The sequence below is a fragment of the Cervus canadensis genome, chromosome 5 (assembly GCF_019320065.1).
Source record: "Cervus canadensis isolate Bull #8, Minnesota chromosome 5, ASM1932006v1, whole genome shotgun sequence".
NCBI lineage: Eukaryota > Metazoa > Chordata > Mammalia > Artiodactyla > Cervidae > Cervus > Cervus canadensis.
This window is the reverse complement of record NC_057390.1, coordinates 51,786,128-51,805,997: the sequence shown is the minus strand read 5'-3', so window position 1 is coordinate 51,805,997 and position 19,870 is coordinate 51,786,128.

Below are 19,870 nucleotides of genomic sequence, written 5' to 3'. Positions count from 1 at the left end.
TATAGTTTTCCATATACAGGTCTTTTGCTTCCTTAGGTAGGTTTATTCCTAGATATTTTATTCTATTTTTGCAATGGTGAATGATATTGATTCCTTAATTTCTCTTTCTGATTTTTCATTATTAGTGTATAGGAGTGCAAGTGATTTCTGTGCATTGACCTTGTATCCTGCAACTTTGCTGAATTAGCTGATTAGCTCTAGTAATTTTCTGATAATTTCTTTTGGATTTTATATGTACAGTATCATGTCATCTGCAGACAGTGAGAGCTTTACTTCTTTTCTGACATGGATTCTTTTTATTTCTTTTTCTTCTCTGATTGCTGTAGCTAGGACTTCCAAAACTATGCTGAATAATAGTGGTGACAGTGGACACTCTTTTCTTGTTCCTGATCTTAGAGGGAAATCTTTTAGTTTTTCACCATGGAGAATAAAATTTGCTGTGGGCTTTTCATATATGGTCTTTACTATGTTGAGATAGGTTCCCTCTATGCCCATTTTCTGAAGCATTTTTATCATAAATGGATGTTGGATTTTGTTGAAGGCTTTTTCTGCGTCTATTGAGAAGATCATATGATTTTTATCTTTCAACTTGTTGATATGGTGTATCACATTGATTGATTTGCATATACTGAAGATCCCTGCATCTTCCCTTGCATCCCTGAAATAAACCTGACTTGATCATGGTGTGTGAGCTTTGTAATGTGTTGTTGGATTCTGTTTGCTAGAATTTTGTTGAGGATTTCTGCATCTATGTTAATCACTGATATCGGCCTGTTGTTTTCTTTTTTCATGTTGTCTTTTCCTGGTTTTGATATCAGGGTGATGGTGGTCTTGTAGAATGAGTTTGGAAGTGTTCCTTCCTCTGCAATTTTTTGGAAGAATTTCAGAAAAATAGACATTAGATCTTCTCTAAATGTTTTATAGAATTCCCTTGTGAAGCCATCTGACCCTGGGCTTTTGTTATTGGGAAGGTTTTTGATCATGGTTTCAATTTCAGTGTTTGTAATTGGGTTGTTCATAATTTCTATTTCTTCCTGGTTCAGTCCTGGGAGGCTGATCTTTTCTAAGTATCTGTCCATTTCTTCTAGGTTGCCCTTTTTATTAGCATATGGTTGCTCATAATATTCTCTTATGATCCTTTGAATTTCTGTGTTGTCTATTGTAACCTCTCTGTTTTCATTTCTAATTTTATTGCTCTGATTTTTCTCCCTTTTTTTCTTGATGAGTCTGGCTAGTGATTTGTCAATTTTGTTTATCTTCTCAAAGAACCAGCTTTTAGTTTTACTAATCTTTGCTATTGTTCCCTTCATATCTTTTTCAATTATTTCTGCTCTGATTTTTATGATCTCCTTCCTTCTGCTGACTTTGGGGTTTTTGGTTCCTCTCTTTCCAGCTGTTTTAGATGTAGAGTTAGGCTGTCTATTTGATGCTTTTCTTGCTTCCTGAGGTATGACTGTATCACTATAAACCTCCCTCTTAGAACTGCTTTTGTTGAGTCCCATAGTTTTGGTGTTGCCATGTTTTCATTGTCATTTGTTTCTAGAAATCTTTTGATTTCTTGAATCTTTTGATTTCTTTTCTTATTTCTTCAGCAACCTCTTTGTTATTAGTAATGTATTGTTTAATCTCCATGAGCTAGCATTTTCTGCTTTTTTTTTTTTTCCCCTGTAGTTGATATCTAGTCTCATAACATTGTGGTCAGAGAAGATACTTGATACAATTTCAATTTTTTTTTTTTTTAATATATTGAGGCTTATTTTGTGGCCCAAGATATGGTCTATCCTGGAGAATGTTCCATGTGCACTTGAGAAGAAAGTATATTCTTCTCCATTTGGAATGAAAATCCTGAAGATATCAATTAGGTCCATTTGGTCTAATATTTCATTTAAGGTTTGTGTTTCCTTATTAACTCTGTTTTGATGATCTGTCCATTGGCTACCCACTCCGGTACTCTTGGGCTTCCCTGTGGCTCAGCTGGTAAAGAATCTGCCTGCAATGTGGGAGACCTGGGTTCGATCCCTGTGTTGGGAAGATCTCCTGGAGAAGGGAAAGGCTACCAGCTCCAGTATTCTGGCTTGGAGAATTCCATGGACTGTATAGTCTATGGAGTCGTAAAGAATTGGACATGACTGAGTGACTTTCACGTCACTTCACTTCACCATTGGTGAAAGTGTGTTTTTAAAGTCCCCTACTATTTTTGTATTGCTGTCAATTTCTCCTCCTATCCCTGTTAGTGTTTGCCTTATGTATTGAGGTGCTCCTATGTTGGGTATATGCTGCTGCTAAGACGCTTCAGTCATGGTCGACCCTGTGCAACCCCATAGACGGCAGCCCACCAGGCTCTCCCGTCCCTGGGATTCTCCAGACAAGAACACTGGAGTGGGTTGCCATTTCCTTCTCCAATGCATGAAAGTGAAAAGTGGAAGTGAAGTTGCTCAGCTGTGTCTGACTCTTAGCGACCCCATGAACTGCAGCGTAGCAGGCTCCTCCATCCATGGGATTTTCTAGGCAAGAGTACTGGAGTGGGGTGCCATTGCCTTCTCCATGTTGGGTACATAGACATTTGCAATTATTATGTCTTCTTCTTGGATTAATCCCTTGATCATTATGTAGTGTCCTTCTTTGTCTCTTATGGTATTCTTTATTTTAAAGTTTATTTTTTCTGAAATAAAGACTGCCACTCAGGCTTTCTTTTGGTTTCCATTCATGTGGAATACCTTTTTCCATCCTGTTACTTTCAGTCTGTATGTGTCTAGGTCTGAGGTGGGCCTCCTGTAGGCAGCATATATATATGGGTCTTGTTTTTGTATCCATTCAGGTAGTCTGTATCTTTTGGTTGGTGCATTTAATCCATTTACATTTAAGGTAATTATTGATACTTGTGTTCCTATTGGCATTTTCTTGATTGTTTTGGGTTTGTTTCTATATTTCCTTTCTCTTGTGTTTACCAGCTATGTAAGTCTCTTTAATATTTGTTGCAAGGCTGGTTTGGTGGTGCTGAATTATTTTAACTTCTGCTTGTCTGTAAAGGTTTTGATTTCTCCATCAATTTTGAATGAGACCTTTGCCAGCTATAGTAATTGTGGATGTAGATTTTTCTCTTTCACTGCTTTAAATATATCCTGTCATCCCCTTCTGGCCTGTAGAGTTTCTGCTGAAACTTCTGCTGTTAGTGCTGTGGATTTTCCCTTGTGTGTTACTTGTTGCTTTTCCCTTGCTTCTTTTAATATTATTTCTTTGTGCTTAATCTCTGTTACCTTGATTAATATGTGTCTTGATGCATTTCTCCTTGGGTTTAAGCTGTAGGGGACTCTTTGTGTTTCTTGGACTTGATTCACTATCTCCTTTTCCATGTTGGGGAAGTTTTCAACTATAATTTATTCAAAAATTTTCTCAGTGCCTGTCTTTTTTTCTTCTTCCTCTGGGATCCCTATAACTCAAATGTTGGTGCTTTTAATATTGTCCCAAAGGTCTTTGAGGTTTTCCTCAATTCTTTTCATTCCTTTCCCTTTATTCTGCTCTCCAGCAGTTATTTCCACCATTCTGTCTTCCAGCTCACTTATCCATTCCTCTGCCTCAGTTATTTTGCTGTTAGTTCATTCTAGAGTATTTTTAATTTCAGTAATTGTGTTATTCATCTGTTTGCTTATTCTTTATTTCTTCTATGTCCTTGGTGATTGTATTAACTGTGTTAAATGCTTCTTGCATTTTCTCCATTCTATTTTCAAGTCTTTGGAGCATCTTTGCTATCATTATTCTGATTTCACTTTCAGGGAGATTACTTATTTTCTCTTTGTTTATTTGGTCTTGTGAGTTTCTACCTTGATCTTTCATTTGTAGTGTATTTCTCTGTCTTTTCATTTTTTTTCCGCCCTAACTTGCTCCACTTGAGGTCTCCTTTCCCCAGCTTTGGGGTTGTATTACTTCTGAATCCTTTTGGTTTTTGCCCTTGAAGGGAAATGTTGGTTTGGTAGTTTGTGTTGATTTCTTGTTGAGGGTGATTTGTGCCTGTGTTCCCATTTCAGGGAGCTTAGCCTATCCCCCTGGAGGCCTGGGGTCTTCTCCTATCGCCCAGAGGTTGTTTTGTAGGAGTTTGTCCATATGTTGATGCATTTTTAATGTATTTGGGGGAGGCTTGAAATCTCCCTGTCTTACTCCTCTGCCATCTTCTTCTGAATTCCCCATGTTTCTGAATACCTTTGTGCCAGAGAGTCTTCCATCATTTGTTTATGGTCATCTGAGTTTCTGGTGGAGCTAGTTCTCTACAGTATAACTATATCCCTAGCTGAGATATTGTGTTTGAAAAAAAGTTATTGTTATTCTCTTTTTACCATCAGAGGGAATTGTTGACTAAAAAAAAAAAAAAAATCATAACCTAAATGAGAATGAAGCTTTATTTCATGGACAGAACTGAATCTGAGGTACAGACTCTTAGATAGATCTGAGAGACAGACTGCTCAGAAGAGGTAGAGGAGAAACTTTTGCAACAAAGAACTGGTGGTTGGAACTTCAAAAGATTGCCATTAGTTAAAGAAGGCCAGATATCTCAAGTTAAAAATGTTAATGCTTTTTTATGTATGGGAAAATGCAAGAATCTGGGCTCATCAAAATCACTACTTTTATGTGATATCAATTATGTGGGCCCAGTATCCTGTGCTTTCTCATCCTGAGTCTCCTCAGGGTGCACCGCTGGGAAGTGGTTGCAGTAATTGACTGCTTAATAGTATGTATTATATTTCCATCCTAAGTTTCCCTGAGGCTTACTGTAGGGGAAAGCTATCATGTGATAGTTTGATGGCTGAAAAATTCTTTATCTACTGATATCAGTTCAGTTCAGTCACTCAGTCATGTCCGACCCTTTGTGAGCCCATGGGCAGCAGTATGCCAGACCTGCCCATCCATCACCAACTCCAGCAGTTTACCCAAACTAATGCCCACTGAATCGGTGATGTCATCCAACCATCTCATTCCCTGACATCCCCTTCTCCTCCCACCTTCAATCTTTCCCAGCATCAGGGTCTTCTCAAATGAGTCAGTTCTTCACATCAGGTGGCCAAAGTATTGGAGTTTCAGCTTCAACATCAGTCCATCCAATGAACACTCAGCACTGGTCTCCTTTAGGATGGACTGGTTGGACCTCCTTGCAGTCTCAGGGACTCTATAGAGTCTTCTCCAACACCACAGTTCAAAAGCATCAATTCCTTGGCACGCAGCTTTCTTTATAGTCCAACTCTCACATTCATACATGATTACTGCAAAAACCAAAGCTTTGACTACACAGAACTTTGTGGGTAAAGTAATGTTTATGCTTTTTAATATGCTGTCTAGGTAGGTCATAACTTTTTTTTCCAAGGAGCAAGTTTCTTTTAATTTCATGGCTGTAGTCACCATCTGCAGTGATTTTGGAACCCCCAAAAATGAAGTCTGACCTGCTTCCACTGTTTCCCCATCTATTTGCCATGAAGTGATGGGACTAGATGCCATGATCTTTGTTTTTCTGAATGTTGAACTTTAAGCCATCTTCCTCACTCTCCTCTTTCACTTTCATCAAGAGGCTCGTTAGTTCTTCTTCACTTTCTGCCATAAGGGTGGTGTCGTCTGCATATCTGAGGGTACTGATATTTCTCCTGGCAATTTTAATTCCAGCTTGTGCTTCATCCAGCCCAGTGTTTCTCATGATGTACTCTATATATACGTTAAATAAGCAGGGTGACAATATACAGCCTTGACATACTCCTTTCCTGATTTGGAACCAGTCTGTTGTTCCATGTCTAGTTCTAACTGTTGCTTCTTGACCTGCATACAAATTTCTCAGGAGGCAGGTCAGGTCATCTGGTATTCCCAACTCTTTAAGAATTTTCCACAGTTTGTTGTGATCCACACAGTCAAAGTCTTTGGCATAGTCAGTAAAGCAGAAATAGATGTTTCTCTAGAACTCTCTTGCTTTTTCAATGATCCAGCAGATGTTGGCAATTTGATCTCTGCTTCCTCTGCCTTTTTAAAATCCAGCTCAAACATCTGGAAGTTCATGGTTCATGTACTGTTGAAGCCTGGCTTGGAGAATTTTGAGCATAACTTTACTAGCATGTGAGATGAATGCAATAGTGCAGTAATTTGCGCATTCTTTGGCATTGCCTTTCTTTCGTATTGGAATGAAAACTGAGCTTTTCCAGTCCTGTGACCACTGCTGAGTTTTCCAAATTTGCTGGCATATTGAGTGCAGCACTTTCACAGCATCATCTTTTAGGATTTGAAATAGGGGAACTGGAATTCCATCACCTCCACTAGCTTTGTTCATAATGATGCTTCCCAAGGCCCACTTGACTTCACATTCCTTTTACTGATATGGCAGGCAACATTTTTTCACTGACAAAATAAACACACTTTCACCCTTACACATGTAACAAACTGAGCCAGAAATAATCATGAAAATAACTATTGTGTGTGTGTGGTGGGGGTTAAATATTAACAGACAGAAATATCAATTAAATTTTAGAGACCAAAAAGAGGAGCTCTCATGCCTAAGATGATAGCAGATCCCAATGGGAAAAAGTCTTGTTTCTTCCTTCCTAGCAAGAACTCTGCCAAAGAGAGACTCTCAAGACTCAGTCAGTGAAAAGCCACAGACTCTGTCTACTATGGAATTCCCATCTCCCTATCCCTCCTATAAAAGAGTTCTCCTTTTCCTACTGGGGCCTTGCAAGTGGCTCAATGTGATGATTACAGACCTCAAATGCAATTCTTTGCTGATCCTGAATAATTCCATTTTTACTGGAGAAATAATTGGCATTCTATTTGTTTTAGAGCAACAATATGTAAAATATTGCTATAACTGTTATTTTTTTTGCTTCTCAACACAGTTTTGAGAATTTGTTTGATGAGTGCTTTCATTTATAAAAGTATTCAACAGCATTAATTCATTCATTTTACTCACTTAATAAACCAGTTTTGATACAATTTTTAAGTATTCAGTAGCATACATAGAATGCTGCTAGAACAGTTTACTACAATAATTCTCTGTACTTATAATCAATCATTTATTTAACCTGGCTGATTTGTACTGCACAATAATGTGGGAACACGATCCTCTTATTTTTCTGAATAGCATATATCTTAAATGAGTATGTGTGTATACATGTTGAGTGTTTATGTGTTTAGATGTGTTGTATGTTTTATACATACAGAGAAGCATCTTACATAAAACTGAGGGCATAAAATCAAAATTAAACAATGGGAAAATAAAAAGCAATATAATATGCTGTGAACGTTTGAATAATTCAAAGCTTTGATGACTACACAATTCCACATATATGTTTATTTAGTGCTCTATCATAGAACTCGACTATAATGCAACACCTATGTCTCTCTTAGCACTATTCATATACTCCTGGGGTACAGAAATCTTGTTTTTTTGTCTCCTCTACAACTAGCTCAGCACCTGCCACATAATACGCACTCCAGAAATAATTGTTGAATGCTTAGTTTCATGTCTGTCAAGGAACATTTCCATGGGCCCTTTAACCAATGCTATTTTGTTTATCTAAATCATCAAACAAACATTTTTAATGCCTTCAATATTCTATACATTTGTGGTTACAAGATGAATTTTCAAGGACCTAATAAGATCATTACATACACACTAAATTAAAATATATGAATAAAGTAAATAATTTGAGAGTTTTCAGTGTTTAAGAATAATTAGGATGATAAGGGGAAAATAAGATGTTAGGAAAGAACTCAATAAATGTAAAACATTAAACAATTACAGTATATTGCCATTTCAAGCATAGTAAGATTACTTGACCATTGTTTGAAAAATAACTCCATTTGTACAACAGTAAAGTTGTAAATTCCTGTCGTGAACTATAATATGTAATCATATCTTGAAAATGTAAATGAAAATGAACTTATCACTGGACCAAAACCACTAAGAAGTAGGAGATAGAAATGTGGGAAATTTCAGTGTTTAGAGAGGAGGCCAGAGGTTTAAAGAAAAGGTGAAAAGGGCAATGAAAGATGCAAAGATGTGGGAAAAGAGGGGGAGGAGAAATGACTGATTTTTTCAGAAAGAAGACAAAAGGAAAAAAAGGAAAATTTCACTGGCAAATTTCTGTGTCAGCAGTGCACTGTGCAAACAGTTTGAGTATAGACAATGCAGATAAAGCTAGATTTCAAAGACCCTAGAAACTACCATCAAGTAGGTTCAAGCAGAGGCAGTGGATTAAGGGATAGCATAGAGAAAGTTCTCTTTCAGAAAAAGGAAAGCTTGAATGCATGTTAGATGTGATGAGAAATATAAGAAGTGAGGGGAAAATTGAACATCAGTTATAAAGAATAATTGATGTGGCAAGTTTTCAGGTTATTAAGGAGTAGGTTAGATATAAAAAATGTTCAGGTAATGGATTTTTCAAAAAGAAGCACAGATGATTATTCTGAGACAAAGGAAAATAAGTCAATATGATAAACATTCTGAAAAACACTGAGATAGAAAGAAGGGAAAGTGGTTTTTAAGGAGGAGGTTACAAGCTTTTTTATAATAGGAAACTATTAAAGAGTTCTTTTTTTTTTTTTTAAGTTCTGAAGAGGAAGTTTGGAGCACTGGTAAGAGCTGTAGACATAGAATCCACAAGTCCTCTTGTGGTTTCTGGGTCTATCATTTGGAAAGATATTGCATACACATTAATTTCACTTAACCTCTTCCCTATTTTAAAAAAGAGGTTATAATGGACACAGAGAAATGCTGCCCAGATTATCCTTCAAAGAAAGACTTGTTGCCCTGATTGATGGTAGCGTTAAGCACAGGCAGCCTTCAGCCATCAGCCTCTAGGATTGTCTCAGGTGCCACCTCCCCTAAGGCCAGAATCTTCTCGGGATAGCTAATATGAGCGACTGATGCAAACAGGGATATAAAGGTTTGGCCATTTCAGGCCATGTAAGACAGCTCTGAAGGGATAGCATAGCCTCAGTCCTGCCTTGGGGTTGGTCTCAGTGGTTGTTTGAGTCTGCTATGCAACCAGGCTTCTCTTTTGTCATGCTGAGATGTGTTCATGTTTATCCTATTAACTCCTCTATAATAAACTCCTCCTCAGAGTTGCAATTGAAAAAATCTAACTTATCACTGATGTTGCTGTGAAGACTAAAGGAGGAAGTGAATGTAAAAATATTTCAAACTGGATAGGTGCTCCTAGATACTATAAGATAGCATTTTACTTACAGCTTTTATTTCATAAAGAAGCAGGATAGTCTTCTGAATATTCTAAAATAACTCATCTTAACTAAATATTTTTTGAAGCTATTTTGCAGTATCTACTTTGCAAAATGCTCCTGGACTTTTAGGGTCTTTTCTGGGAGTGTGAATGAGCAGTTTTGGAGGGATTCCTATACATTCACTATGTGACCACAGTTTTCATGAAAATGTTACCAAATTCAGATCTGGCTGCTCATCACTTGAAAATCCATATTTGAGAAGGAAGTGTTGGTAGAAGTGGGAAAAAAATTGTTTTTAATCAGAAAACCAGCAATCTGGGGAGAAGGTGGACTGATGTCTCAAAACCAACTCTGAAGAGTCTACTTGGCCATGGAAGGTTTTAAAAGGAAAGGGAACATGATCTCAAGTTAATCATTGAGAGAAGGGGTCAGAGTCACTACCATCTCCCATCGTGTGCAGGCTTGTCTACTCCTTGTGATCTTTCTTTAAATGCTATCTCATTCACACAATTTGTTTGCAAGACTACTGAAGAAGCTAGGGATCTGTTAATTGCTTATTATTTGTTTCTACATCTTAGATCTACAGAAAGAAACAACTGGTTAGCAAGGTATTGTGTGATCAAAAAATCTAAAAGGTGTGCTTGAGCCAGTGATGAGTAGAACATGAGGTGGGAGGGTGTCTGGTTTAAGGTTAGTTACAATATCCCTTTATTAAAGTGACAAGACAAAAGGGGCATCTTGCAGAAAACTCATTCCATAAGAGCTCTCTGCTGCCAAAAGCTGCTTACAAGTCCCCACTTACAAGAGCATCGTTCTATTTCTATGGGATAATGGGTGAAAGACTCATCTTCTATAAATTCTTCTTGCTAACATTAGGGCACCTTATTTTTGGAGTGGAAGATGCCAACATGGGTCTGTAGCATCTCTTCACTGACAATTTTAGATGCCTGCTTACCTATACAAAGAGAGCAAACTACATTTATTTTGATGCCCACAAAGATATAAATTATTATGAGCAATAGTGCTAATCCCATTCTCTTATGGCCAGTTCTTCAAATTGCCCTAGCCATACATTCAGTATTTCTCAGGATGGAGCATTTTATGCCATGTTTGTAGTCTGGTCATCATGCAGTTAACTTTTTTCCTCTGGTGGCAATTATAGTATCTGTAAAATGACTCTGAAATGTACATCAGACATTGAATCTGTGACTCAATTGTCCTAATCATTGACTGCTTGAACTCTCTCTTTTGTGACTCAGGGAGGCTTGGGAGATGTCAGCTTTTCTACAAAAAAAGGCAAGAGACATGGAAGAAGCTTTTTATTTGGGGGGAAGGGAGACACAGGGTTCTACTTGGTTTCAAGAGGGCATTATTAACTGGCCTGTGGCCATGTTTAAGGTTTCATCCATGTAATTAGAGTTCAGGCTTAGCTAACAGTTACAAATCTAGAAAAATGGTACTGATGCACCTTCTTGCAGGGCAAGAATAGAGACACAGATGTAAAGAACAGACTTATGGGCATGTGGGGAGGATGTGGAAGGTGCGCCAAACTGAGAGTGTAACATTGACATACATACACTATCATCTGTAAAATAGATAACTATTGAGAAGCAACTTTATAGTATAGGGAGCTTGTCTCAGTGCTCTGTGATGACCTAGAGGGGTGAGATGGGGGAGCGGGGAATGAGAGGCAGGTTTAAGAAGGAGGGGATATATGACTGTACATAGCTGATTCACTGTGTCATAAAATAGAAACTAATACAGCATTGTGAAGCAATTATACTCTAATTTAAAAAAAAAAAAAAAAGGAAAGAAATCATGCTGTATCTGATATTTGGAGCTGCTCTGAGACATAAAGGAATACTTTAGAGCTAGATTCGTGGGGGAAGCCTGTGTCTAAGGAGAAATGGAGAAGCAAAAGAAAGTTTCACTCAAAAAGTGTCACTGAGTTTGTTCTATCTGGAAAGGAGTGTTAAGGAATCCAACCATTCAGCCTCCTATATTGACTGCAATGTTATATTTGGTTTAAGCTGCAGGTATTATGACTAGGAGAGTTTTCTTTCTTTTTTGGACTCCTATTGCTAAAGATTTGTTGTCAATAGAAGCCATTCGGTTGCAGCGTCTAGTGCTTCGAGAACTACAGCTTCCCTGAAGTGAATGGAGATTCATAGCTGATAGCAAACCATTGTAGAGAATGAGTTCACACCAGCAAAGCTATAACTCCATTCAAAAGACCAGCAGTTCAGTCTGATAGTGTCCTCTTGAGAAGAATAGGTTCCCATTTAAGCACCAGGATGTGATGAAAGGGTAGGGAATGGTTGCTTTGTCAATATTTCTCAATGGATTTACTTTGGATAGCTATGACCTACCTCTGCTTTATAAATCATCTCAAAAGTTAACTTTTGATTTCTGAAACATGCCTCTGCTGGGACCAATCTGCCACTGATAGAAGAGTTAGCAAAAAGCTTTTTTTTTCTTTTGTCAGTGTAATCTTGCTTCTTTTTGACATTTCCCACTATCTTGCTTTGGTTTAATTTCACGAAGCAGACAAAGAACTTGAGAAAAGCAACGGCTTAGGTAATGAATATTATGAAGAAAAAAGATCATTTATGTTTGTGTGTCTGTACAGATTATGGACCAATGATTTTGCTTTATCATTGGTAAAGATGAAACCTTGAACTCTGTATATGTGATGATAGAACAATTTCTCAAATGATTGAATTTAGTTAGTTCACAAAGGGAAAAATCAGCAAAGCAGAACTATTTCCTTTGTTTAGGAAGCCTAGTGGTCCTGTTAAAAATGAAATATGAATGTACCTAAAATTCTTCATGATGGATGTAAATCTTTGGGTGATTCAGCTTAAAAAAAAGCAAACATTTATCCATCATTTGATGCTTCCTTTTATTTTCTATTTTCAACATAATTTGGCTGACCATATTTCCCTACTCAATGTTTGTTGTTGTTCAGTCACCAAGTTTTGTCCAACTCTTTTGTGATCTCATGAACTGCAGCACACCATGCTTCTCTGTTCCTTACCATCTTCTGGAGTTTGTCCAGGTCCATGTCCAGTGAATCAGTGATGCCACCCAACATCTAACCCTCTGTTGCCCTCTTCACCTTCTGCCTTCCATCATTCTCAGCATCAGGGTCTTTTCCAATTAGTCAGCTGTTCACATCAGGTAGCTAAAGTATGGAGCCTAAGCTTCAGCATCAGTCCTTCCAAAGAGTATTCAGGGTTGATTCCCTTTAAGATTGATTGATTTGATCTCCTTGCTGTCCAAGGAATTCTTGAGTCTTCTCCAGCACTGCAGTTCGAAAGCATCAACTCTTCAGCATTCTGCCTTCTTTATTGTCTAGCTCTCACACTGGTACATGACTACTGGAAAGACCACAGTCTTGACTACGCAGAATTTTGTCAACAAAGTGATATCTTTGCTTTTTAACACAATGTCTGTGTTTGTCACAACTTTCCTGCCAAGAAGAAATTGACTTCTAATTTCATGGCTGCAGTAATTTTGGAGTTGAAGAAGAGGAAACCTGTCAGTACTTCCATATTTCCCCCTTCTATTTTTCATGAAGTGGTAGGACAAGATGCCATAATCTTTTTTTTTTTTAATATTGAGTTTCCAGCCTACTTTTTCACTGTCCTCTATCATCCTCATCAAGAGGCTCTTTAGTTCCTCTTTGTTTTCTGTCATTAGAGTGGTATTACTCTCATATATGAGGCTGTTGATATTTCTCCTGGCAATCTTAATTCCAGTTTGTAACTCATCTAGCCTGGCATTTCACATGATGAGCTCCGTGTACAGTTAAATAAGCGGAATGACAATATACAGCCTTGTTGTATTCCATTGTCAATTCTGAACCAGTCAATTGTTCCATACAAGGTTCTAACTGTTGCTTCTTGACCTGCATACAGGTTTCTCAGGAGACAGGTGAGCTGATCTCCTATTCCCATCTTTTTGAGAGTTTTCACAGTTTGTTATGATCCACATAGTCAAAGGGTTTAGCGTGGTCAGTGAAACAGAGATAGATGTTTTTCTGGAATTAACTTCAATGCTTAATTCTGGACATATTTGTATGGAATAAAACTAACAAATAAAAAAAAAAAGTACACTGTGAAATTTGTATAAATTAAATGTCCTTCCATATGTCACCTAGGCCACATAGTATTCTTATCAAAGATGACCACTGTTCAGAGCTATCATACTAATATACAAATTAACACATGTGCACATACAGATACATATTTTGTTTTTCTTTATGTAAATGATAGCACACAGCTGTTCCTATTTCGAATTTTGATTTTTCTTTTTTCTTAGCAAAATATATTTGATCACAAGATTATATATATATATATACACACATATATATATAAATGCCGCTGTGTTGTCCAGAATTGTATTAAAGCCATCATGGAGTCTATAAATTTTTGACAATACTTCCCACCCAAAATAAAGAAGTTTGTGATAAATAGAATCATTTTGGAGTAGATAAAAGTTTAACTATAGTTATACTGGCATTGACTTCATTTACAAGTTTGTTGAGCTACTCTGTTTGAAAAATTCACTGTTAAAATAGGGTTTGCACCTTTTATTTCCACTTCTTTCTTTTCATCTTTCTATTGGCCTATACATTTATTAACTTCGGGAGCAAATTAACCATATATCAGACATTTAATTAGGCATTGGTTTCATAGAGGTAGTTCAAATGGCAAGATGCAGAAAGGGACTGGATTAAAAAGTAATACAGCATACAGTCCACAGTGACCCATATCATAAAAGATGTATAGGCTGGGTTGAGGGCTTCCCAGGTGGCTCAATGGTAAAGAATCAACCTGCCTATGCAGGAGATGCAAGAAGCATGGGTGTGAATCCTGGATTGGGAAGATCTCCTGTATTAGGAAGTAGCACCCCACTCTATTATTCTTGATAGAAATTCCACGAGCAGGGGAGACTGGTGGGCTACATACAGTCCATGGGGTTGCAAACAATCTGACACAGCTGAGCACACACACACACACACACACAAACACATTGGTGGAACAAAGGGAAGATCATTTATTGTTTCCTGAGTAAGTCAGAAAAATCTTGTCAAAATAAGTAACACTTGAGTAGAGTTTTGGAGCAGGACTTTTTTTTTTTTTTAAACAAAAGTTGACAAAGAAACTGGGATTCAGTAGAAGAGTTTCTCAGATTTTTTTTCTGTTGTATCAAGATGGTCGTCCCTGCTTTAGTCATCATAGAAAGAAGAAAGGACTAGATTACCAAAAGTGTTTGTATGAGAGTTGGACTATAAAGAAGGAAGAGTGCTGAAAAATTGATGCTTTCCACTGTGGTGATGGAGAAGACTCTTGAGAGTCCTTTGGACTGCATGGAGGTCAAACCAGTCAGTCTTAATGGAAATCAACGCTGAAAACACTTTGGAAGCACTGATGCTAAAGCTGAAGCTCCAAATCTTTAGCCATCTGATGCGAAGAGCCCATTCATTGGAAAAGACCCTGATTCTGGGAAAGATTGCGGACTAAAGGAAAAGGGGGTGGCAGAGGATGAGATGGTTATATAGCATGACTGACTCCATGGACATGAATTTAAGCAAATTCCAGGAGGTAGACTAGGACAGGGTTGCCTGGTGTGTTGCAGTCATTGGGTCACAAAGAGTTGGACTTGACCTAGCAACTGAATACAACAACAGTATATCTTACTTTGCTTCTGCTCATTCCAAACTCCAAAGAAACTCTCAGACTTCAGCCCTGTTTCCCTCAAGTCACTGAATCAATGCCAGAAACCACTTGAATGAAGACTTCAAATATAATAAAAATAAAATAAATCTGAATTAATCACTACAATTTGATTTATCTATGATAGATAAATGCTATGATATGAAGCAGAGTACAAACCCTATGTAATAAATGTACTGTCCAAGTGTTTTATCCATCCCAGTCTGTAACTGAGATCCAGTATGTAAAATATTACTGACTCCACTGACCAGTGAAAGGAAATCTCTCAATATAATAATGGTAGGCTGGGTTTTCAATGTCTCAGGTCAAAGGACTGAGCCTCAGAGACCAGGATTTCATCGTTGGCTGCTGGGTGAAGTTCAAATGGACAGAGGCTGGAAAGAAAGTGTAAAACTTGGAATTATGGCATATCCTAAAATCAGAGACTTGAAATCAAAAGCAAAAAATATTCCACGACTTTGAGGGAAATGAATATATGCTAAAATAATTGAAGTGAAATATGAACATCCCAAATTACAGATCAATAAATCATCAAAGATACTAATGTATTGCTATATTTGAAGTATCTGTCTAGCCAAGAAATTCTGGCACATAGTCAGTAAAAAGGACATTTAAAAGTGAGAAAGAAATTGAAGTTGGAGACTTCAGCTCAGTTCAGTTGCTCAATCATGTCTGACTCTTTGAGACTCCATGGACTGCAGCATGCCAGGCTTCCCTGTCCATCACCAACTCCCAGAACTTACTCAAACTCATGTTCTTCGAGTCAATGATGCCATCCAACCATCTCATCCTCTGAAGTCCCCTTATCCTCCCACCTTCAATATTTCCCTGCATCAAGTCTTTTCTAGTGAGTCAGTTCTTCACATCAGGCAGCCAAAGTATTGGTTTCAGCTTCAGCATCAATCCTTCCAATGAATATTCAGGAGTGATTTCTTTTAGGATAGACTGGTTGGATCTCCTAGCAGTCCAAGGGACTCTCAAGAGTCTTCTCCAACACCACAATCCAAAAGCATCAATTCTTTGATCCTCAGCTTTCTTTATAGTCTAACTCTCACATCCATACATGGCTACTGAAAACATCATAGCTCTGAAAAGACAGACATTTGTTGGCAAAGCAATGTCTCTGCTTTTTAATATGCTGTCTAGGTTGATCATAGTTTTCCTTCCAAGGAAAGAAAGCATCTTTTAATTTTATGGCTGCAGTCACCATCTGCAGTGACTTTGGAGCCCCCAAAAATAAAGTCAGCCACTGTTTCCACTGTTTCCCTATCTATTTGCCATGAAGTGATTGGACCAGATACATGATCTTAGTTTTCTGAATGTTGAGCTTTAAACCAACTTTTCACTCTCCTCTTTCACTTTCATCAAGAGGCTCTTTAGTTCTTCTTCACTTTCTGCCATGAGGGTGGTGTCATCTGCATATCTGAGGTTATTGATATTTCTCCCAGCAATCTTGATTCCAGATTGTGCTTCATCCAGCCCAGCATTTCACATGATGTACTCTGCATATAAGTTAAATAAGCAGGGTGACAATATACAACCTTGATGTTCTCCTTTCCCTGTTTGGAAACATTATGTTGTTCCAGGTCCAGTCCTAACTGTTGCTTCCTGACTTGCATACAGATTTTTCAGGAGGCAGGTCAGGTGGTCTGGTATTCCCATTTCTTTAAGAATTTTCCACAGTTTGTTGTGATCCACACAGTCAAAGGCTTTGGTGTAGTCAATAAAGCAGAAGTGGATGTTTTACTGGAACTCTCTTGCTTCTTTGATGATCCAGCGGATGTTGGCAATTTGATCTCTGGTTCCTCTTCCTTTCCTAAATCCAGCTTAAACATTTGGATATTCACAGTTCACATACTGTTGAAGCCTGTCTTGGAGAATTTTGAGCATTAGTTTGCTAGCGTGGTTGGAAACTTAGTTACAAGAAAACTGGGATTCAGTGGAAGAAATCTAGCCATTGAGAAAGTTTAGCTTATAGGGTAGAAGCAAAAATGATTAAGTGTAAGGTAGGAATTCTGTCTAAGGGAGAGGCCCATAGAACAGATATATTAATACCAAAAAACTTGAGGATTATAACAGAACCCAGTCAGTATGGACTGAGACAGTGGATTACAAGACTTAATAGTAAGCTCTTAAGCTTATGCTATACAACTCCATACAATACTTCTTAAGTACAAATGTAGGTTCAAGAATTTGGGACAAAACAGAAATAAACCCTACAGTAGAGGTCAAGTGACTTACTAATGTGAATATGAGGAATTCAGCAACACAAAGTCTAAGTAGGTCATTAAACTTGGCTATAATTTTGAGATTGATAAGATGTTCAGATATATAACAACCAAACAGTTTATAATGCCTATAATAAATTCTATTTTAAGTTAGCATAGGATGCAGTTGGAAGTGAAAGAAGAGAGTGAAAAGGTTGGCTTAAAGCTCAACATTCAGAAAACTAAGATTATGGCATCTGGTCCAATCACTTCATGGCAAATAGATGGGGAAACAGTGGAATCATTGGATGATTTTATTTTTCTGGGCTCCAAAATCACTGCAGATGGTGCTTGTAGCCGTGAAATTAAAAGATGCTTACTCCTTGGAAGGAAAGTTATGACCTACCTAGATAGCATATTAAAAAGAAGAGACATTACTTTGTCAACAAAGATCCATCTAGTCAAGGCTATGGTTTTTCCAGTGGTCATGTATGGATGTGAGAGCTGGACTATAAAGAAAGCTGAGCGCTAAAGAATTGATGCTTTTGAACTGTGGTATTGGAGAAGACTCTTGAGAGTCCCTTGGACTTCAAGGAGATCCAACCAGTCCATCCTAAAGGAGATCAGTTCTGGGTGTTTATTGGTAGGACTGATGTTGAAGCTGAAACTCCAATACTGTGGCCACATGATGCCAAGAGCTGACTCATTAGAAAGACCCTAATGCTGGGAAAGATTGAGGGTAGGAGGAGAAGGGGACGACAGAGGACGTGATGGTTTCATGGCTTCACCGACTCAATGGACATGGATTTGGGTGGACTCTGGGAGTTGGTGATGGACAGGCAGACTTGGTGTGCTGTGGTTCATGGGATCACAGAGTCGGACACGACTGAGCGACTGAACTGAACTGAAACCGAAGGACGCAGTTGTATGTAAATTGAAAGATGCAGGAGTTCATATTAGTATGAAAAGCCTTAATGAGAAAGTGCTATACTGTATTGCTATTATCACTGAATTTCAGTTTAATTTCATTTTAATATCATTTTAACAGTATTCATTAAGGCAAATAATGCAGTAGAAATTGATCCTGTTGAGGAGTAATCAGAATTGATAATAGCAACAAATATAGGTCATAAAAGGATATGGCACAGACCCTGTTTTCATGCTTTGCTTTATAGCAATAAAAGAAATTGTTAGAGATCAAGAAAAAAATAGAAAGATATAGACATTTTACTATGGTTATAGAGACTTATGGAAACAAATATGAGACAGAATTAGTATGTAAAAAGTGAGTGACTTCTTACCTTCATAGTTTTAGGCCGTGATACCTTTAGACATGTTTTTTTTTTAAATTGAAAATAACCTTGAAAAATTCACGTTTTAAATTGTCACCTACTAATAGAAAAATATGAAGTACATCAGTTCAATTAAGCAAGCATATACTTATCACTATCAAGTTAACCATGTATACAAACCCAACTAAATCCTTCTTGGTAGACTTCTAAGATGCCCCCATTGATAACTGTCTGGTATTTATTTCTGCCCCTTTGTATGTAGGTGGGACCAAATGATTCACTTTTAACTATTAATAACAGAATGTGGCAAAGGTGATGGAGTATCACTCCTGTGATTAGGTTAAGAAGAATAATGACTCTTGCTAGCACTCTGTCTCTATTGTCTTGGCTTACACACTTCAATAAGCAAATTGCCACGTTGAAGAAGTCCCCATGGTCTATGTAGACGTGAAGGCAACCTCTAGTCCAACAGTTCTTGATAGGCTAAACTCTGCTAATAATCTTGTGCTCTTGGAATCAGATACTTTTTGATGACTCATCCCCAACATGTGGATTGCCCACTGTGTTAGAAAAAATACATACATACATACACACACACACACACACACACACACACACACACACACACATATATATACATATATATATATATATAATTTACATTGTATAATGTATATGTATAAATACACATATAGGGGATAGGGTTTCCCTGGTGGCTCAGTGGTAAAGAACCATCCTGCCCATGCAAGAGACATGGGTTTGATCCCTGTGTTGGGAAGATCCCCTGGAGAAGGGAACAGCAACCCACTCCAGTATTCTTGCCTGGGAAATCCCATGGATAGAGGAGCCTGGCATGCTACAGTCCATAAAGTTCCAAAAGAGTTGGACACAAGTTAGTGGCTAAACAACAAACATAGATAGATTAGGTAGATAAGGTGCTTTTTGAAAGCACTGGAAAGCAAGAATAGAGAAAAAAAAATAAAATAGTTTGAGTAGGGTTTTATCAATCATATTTAGACTTGTTCTAGAGAGAATGAAGATGGTCATATCAAATGGATGGAAATGCATACTCTTGCAGCTAGGGAAAGCACTTTTGTCTACAATGTGGGGCATACAGAGGGATGAGATATTTGGATATGAATGTAGGATAGAAAAATTCCTTATATAAAAGTTATAGAAAACCTTCAGTGCAAAACTGAATATTTTTGGTTCTACTTCTCTAGGTGAGATTGCTTTCCTTTAGCTTTCTGTGTGCAGCCTGATCAAGAGAAGAGGGCTAAATAAATAACAGGCATTATCTAGACAACAAAATTCATGCATATCAGCATTTGAAATGAAAAGCTCTTGTTGGAAATGAGAAAATGGAAATTGGTATAAAGGGAGGACACGAGTACCAAAAGATAAATATAACTTAAAGGAGAAG